The sequence below is a fragment of the Pelobates fuscus genome, chromosome 6, assembly GCF_036172605.1.
Source record: "Pelobates fuscus isolate aPelFus1 chromosome 6, aPelFus1.pri, whole genome shotgun sequence".
Taxonomy (NCBI): Eukaryota; Metazoa; Chordata; class Amphibia; order Anura; family Pelobatidae; genus Pelobates; species Pelobates fuscus.
The window spans coordinates 172192988-172198987 of NC_086322.1; the positions used below are offsets into that span (position 1 = coordinate 172192988).

The 6000-nt window shown below is 43.2% G+C and overlaps 1 protein-coding gene across 1 annotated transcript in view; it reads right to left on the reverse strand.

The window, feature by feature from the left end:
• Positions 1 to 2602, reverse strand: part of TTC29 (tetratricopeptide repeat domain 29) — a 353701-nt gene extending 351099 nt beyond the window's left edge. The window contains exon 1 of the mRNA XM_063460092.1: positions 2512 to 2602. The gene's annotated coding sequence lies outside the window, so the exon portion shown is untranslated. The remainder of the gene's footprint in view (positions 1 to 2511) is intronic.
• Between the last annotated feature and the right edge of the window lie 3398 nt (positions 2603 to 6000).

Below are 6000 nucleotides of genomic sequence, written 5' to 3' on the forward strand. Positions count from 1 at the left end.
TCGCCACCTCTCATTAGAACACTGCAGCCCGCCGGGGGTCCAGAAGGTGACCTGGCAGGAGGGAGCACTTCCCTCCTGCCGGTCACTGAAATCTTGCGCCCCCAGAGCCGGTGCGCCCTAAGGCGGCCGCCTGTGCCGCCTTATGGACGCGCCAGCCCTGCATAAAAGCCCCAGAATTATGCTCGGTTACATCTTCTGAGTAAAACAATATGCCCAATATGTGACCTAGACACTATTTTGTAAAGTTACAGCTGTAACTGTACAGCTGTAAAACAGACGTGACAATTTCATGTTTTTGAGTGGAATTTTTTACTGGTATTTTTGATGGATCCGTGTTCCATTTTAGAGCATTTTTAGCAGGTTGCTTATTTAAGCTACCCCATAAGTCATACTATTTCTAAAATAAATACATCAGGATATTTCAAAAGGCATATTTTGAACCTTAGTGGAATCATTTTTTCGCTAGCTTGTACCAAGTGTAGTGGTATTGAGCATATTTTGCAAAATGTATGTGTGCTACGCCTGTATTATCCTTCATATGTTGCTCAGTTATGTTATCTGAATACAGCAATAACCCCGTATATACATTTGCCAGGTATATCAGGGTGTTGAAGGGGCACATTCATTTCAGGGTTTTTTCAAACTTTGAATTTTCACACTGGGTCCAGGTCTAATTTTGGAGCATTTTAGCAGGTTGCTAATTTAAATTACCCCACACGGCATACCATTTCTTTAAAAAAAAAAAAAAAAAAAGGTATTTTAAAAGGCATATTTTGAAAGTGGAATAATGTTTTCAGTGTTTTTTTTTCTTTTTTTAATCTTCTTTTTTTGTTTTTTACCTTTTAACACTTTTTTTTAATGTTAACCCCTAACTAGCCTAACGGTAAATCTGCCAATTTCCCCAGTTACTTTCACCCACAATAGCTAACCAATTTTTTATTTTTTTTAAATATAATAACTAATTAAATAAGTTTAAACCCCAAGGGTTAAAAATAAAAAAGTTAAGGGCTTATAAAAAATCAGATCAGAGTAAAATACTGTGATCTGTATTTTGTTCATTGCAGTGATCAAAGGGCAGGTAAGGGGTTAAATATTACTGGAAAGGGGTGAGGAGGTGGGATTTGTTTTACTAACTTTTTTTTATACTGACAAATGGACCAGCACTTACATTTTTTGGGAGGGAGGGGAATGGAAGATTTCTGTGTCTACAGGCACCTGACATGTAAGTCTGGCCCCGTCTACCTGATTTTTTTCCTTTGAACATATTTTGACTTGTCTCTCCAGCCCTCTGGAGGTAACCATTCTTCTGCTCACTAACAGAAAAAAAAAGATCCCACAGAAAATACTCAATACTAGCATCTTCCTCAAAAGCCTCCACTAGACAAAGATGGTTGCTGTGTCCCTAGTGTGTGTCTAAAACTAGCAAAAGTGCTCATGATAATGAGAGATAAATATAAGTTATAAACACCCATCCATCAAACACTTCTCACTTCCACTACACACTGACACCCCGGGGGCCATACATACATAGGCACCTTGTCCCGTTATCTCTGTCCTCTTCTTATACACTTAGCAGGTGAGTGGTCTGCCAAACACAAACACAGAGCCAGGTATAAGACAAACACACAGCCAGGTGTAACACAAACACACAGCCAGGTTTAACACAAACACAGAGCCAGGTATAAGACAAACACACAGCCAGGTGTAACACAAACACACAGCCAGGTGTAACACAAACACAGAGCCAGGTATAAGACAAATACACAGCCAGGTGTAACACAAGCACACAGCCAGGTTTAACACAAACACAGAGCCAGGTATAAGACAAACACACAGCCAGGTGTAACACAAACACACAGCCAGGTTTAACACAAACACAGAGCCAGGTTTAACACAAACACAGAGCCAGGTTTAACACAAACACAGAGCCAGGTGTAACACAAACACACAGCCAGGTATAAGACAAACACACAGCCAGGTTTAACACAAACACAGAGCCAGGTTTAACACAAACACAGAGCCAGGTGTAACACAAACACACAGCCAGGTATAAGACAAACACACAGCCAGGTTTAACACAAACACAGAGCCAGGTTTAATACAAACACACAGCCAGGTATAAGACGAACACAGAGCCAGGTATAAAAGAAACCTCTGGACTCATGTAAGTGATTTTGTATTGTTACAGCTTTACATGACATCACTATTACAATAATACAAATAAATGTGTACATTTTATTTTGTAGTGTGTGTGTGAGAATGTTTATACATATAATTTACTTGCACAGAGTTAGATCCCTCTTGATGGGTGCTCAGTCTCTCCAGTAAATGATGAATATAGGATTTAACCAGGATTTAGTTTACTCTTATCCTATTGCCATACATGTATTACTATCACTGTGTTACATGGGATGATAAGTTAATATTGCCAAATACAATCGGTATTTATGTCAGTAATATTCTCCCAGTCAGTGAGTGATAACTGTTTATATACAAGGCCCGGACACCTACCGAGTGTAAGCAGTGTCTGCCGGTAGGTAGTGGTGTCTGCCGGTAGGTAGTGTCTGCCGGTAGGTAGTGTCTATCTCCCTGTGTCAGGCTCTCGCTCCGCTCTCCCCAGTCACACGTTGTCACAGTATCAGGACGCGGCTAAGTCTCCATGACAACGCACTAAGTATAACGCCTCCAAGGCGACTGCTTATCCAATCAGACCCCGCTATGGAGTGACGTCATCACTGCTGTACCCATTTCCCATCATGCAGCAGCTCCGGTGAAGCTGCAGTGACTGGTGCCGGGACGGCAGTGTGCACAGACCTTACCTGGCCATCACTGTGTGACAGTGTGCACTGCGCTGTAACCCTGGCGTCAGACAAGATTCTGACCAAAGGGGTCAGCAATATTAATAACCCTGATATAATATGTACCGGACACTAGTGACCGGGGATACCGAATGGCCAGCTGCAAATATAGCAGAGACCGATATTAATCCTGTTAGTCTAAAATAAATAAATCTGTTTACATTTCACTTCTTTTAACTGCTTACTGAATAAACACCCAATATGGTAATGTGCCGGAACATTTTAATAACAGTTACTCCAACCAGTGATTTGAAGTGGTTATGGTGGCAGGAGTATGTATGTGCAGTTAATGTGTGAAACGCTGCACATATTGAATAATCTGCACTCATGTGCCAGTGGCTAGTTGCACTCCTGGTACACGACATGTGACTTAAAGGGACACTATAGTCACCAGAACAACTACAGCTTATTAATTTGTTCTGGTGAGTAGAATCATTACCTTCAGGCATGGGCGTAGGAACCCCCACAAATCTGGGGGGATAGCATTCTTACTCGCCGGGTATATTCTTTTTCAGTAAACTGGAAGTTGTTTATCCCATTGTACAGCGCTACTGAATTTGATGGTGCTATGTAAATAATAAAATAATAATAATAATGCTAAATTTTAAGTGTGTGTGTGAAATAATATAATGTGAAGCATATCAGTGTATCGCATAGCTCCACAGCAATACAACTGACAGTAATGTGTGAGGTGCAAGTACATCACAGTACACCTCAGCAATAAAATGCATGGGGAAGTGCAGTGTGTGAGTTTATCACAAACTCTACAGCAAAATAACTCACAGGAACGTGCAGTTTGTGAGTTTATTACAGATCACCTCATCAATACAATGCACATGAATGTACAGTGTTTGAATATATATCAGCCAACCCAATGCATGGCAAAACACTGCACTGCACGGTGCACCAATTAGCATCTCCTCACAGAGATGTGTTGAATCAATGCATTTCTATGAGGAGTGTTCAGCGTGAATGCTAGTGCTGCACGTTGTGCAATACTGGACTAGAAAGCACCTCTAGTGGCCGCCTGATAAGGTATTCCTCGGCAGTAATGTAAATACTGCTTTTTTCTAAAAAGGCAGTGCACTTACATTAAAAAGCCTGCAGAGACATGGTATAAACACCAAAACTACTACGTTTAGCCGTTGTGGTTCTGGTAACTATAGTGTCACTTGAATAAAGAGGGGGAAAAAGAATCATCACGTATGTATGAAATAAAAATGTCTATCATTATTCTAAAATACATATATATATATATATATATATATATATATATATATATATATATATATTTTAAACAATGTGCAGATAGTACTGTACTAATGATATCCCTGGTTAGATGTGAGCATTCCATACCTGGTTAGATGTGAGCATTCCATGTGCTCAGTAGGGCATCCCTGGACAGATGTGAGCATTCCATGTGCTCAGTATGGCATCCCTGGTAAGATGTGAGCATTCCATGTGCTCAGTATGGCATCCCTGGCTAGATGTGAGCATTCCATGTCCTCAGTATGGCATCCCTGGCTAGATGTGAGCATTCCATGTCCTCAGTATGGCATCCCTGGCTAGATGTGAGCATTCCATGTGCTCAGTATGATATCCCTGGCCGGATGTGAGCATTCCATGTGCTCAGTATGGTATCCCTGGCTAGATGTGAGCATTCCATGTGCTCAGTATGATATCCCTGTCTAGATGTGAGCATTCCATGTGATCAGTATGATATCCCTGGTTAACCCCTCTATCCACCCGTCCCTAATCATCTCCCCTCCAACCACCTAGCCTCCTAACCCCCATAAAACAAGTAATATATCTTCATGTACTTACAGTACTGAAGACACCAGCAGTGCTCTGGGCTCAGGGTTCAGGGCTGAAAGCGTGAGGCACTGCTCTGCAGTTGTAGGAGACCGTGGCTCACCCTAGCGTTGCCGTGACTCCACGTGACATCATGGAACGCGCGTACGCAGAGGGCAAGGGAGGTCGGGAGGAGGAGCAAACAAAGTCCTTTAATATGCGGCGATGCCGAATAGTGGAGGATTGAATCAGATCAGGATTTGAGAGGTACAATTTTTAGCATATTATTGTGGGCAGCGGGACTCAAGAGGCAGCTGCCTGGGGCCCCCCAGGAGCACCTGGGCCCGGGCAGCTGACCCTTTTGCCCCGTGTTAATGGCTGCCCTGACTTAGGGTGACCACATTTCCTAACTGCCATTTAGGGACACTTACTACTCCCTCTACCCCTTCCATTCATATTACTACCCTATCGCTTCCGTTCATATTACTACCCCTCCGATACCAGTTCCGTTCATATTACTACCCCCATACCCATTCCGTCCATATTACTACCCCCCCATACCCCTACCGCTCATATTACTACCCCCATATCCCTTTCGTTCATATTACTAACCCCCATACCCCTTCCGTTCATATTACTACCCCCCCATACCCCTTCCATTCATATTACTACCCCCATACCGCTTCCGTTCATATTACTACCCCCTATACCCCTTCCGTTCATATTACTAACCCCCCATACCGCTTCCGTTCATATTACTACCCCCCTTTATCCCTTCAGTTCATATTACTACCCCCTATACCTGTTCCGTTCATATTACTACCCCCATACCCCTTCCGTTAATACTACTACCCCCCTATACCTGTTCCATTCATATTACTACCCCTTCCTATTCATATTACTACCCCCCCCCCACAGCCCCACCCACTCTAGTCATATTAGTAGGCCCCTTACCCCCTTCATTCATATTAGTACCCCCCTCCATTCATATTAATACCCCCTCTCACCCCCCTTCATTCATATTTGTACCCCCTCCATTCATATTTGTACCCCCTCCTACCAACCTCAATTCATATTTGTACCCCCTCCTACCCCCCTCCATTCATATTTGTACCCCCTCCTACTCCCTTCCATTCATATTAGTACCCCCTTCTGCCCCTATTAGTACCCTTCCACCCCCCTCCATTCCTATTGGTAACACCATTCCCCTCCCCCTCCCCAAATTATATCTCCCCTCTAACCCTTCCATACTAAATACCTGGCAATGGCAGGGCAGGCAGCTGCTTTTTTTTTTCAGAGTCGGCGTCTGAGCTTATAATGACGCCGGCTCCCCCCTCCCTGCAGTTTTACC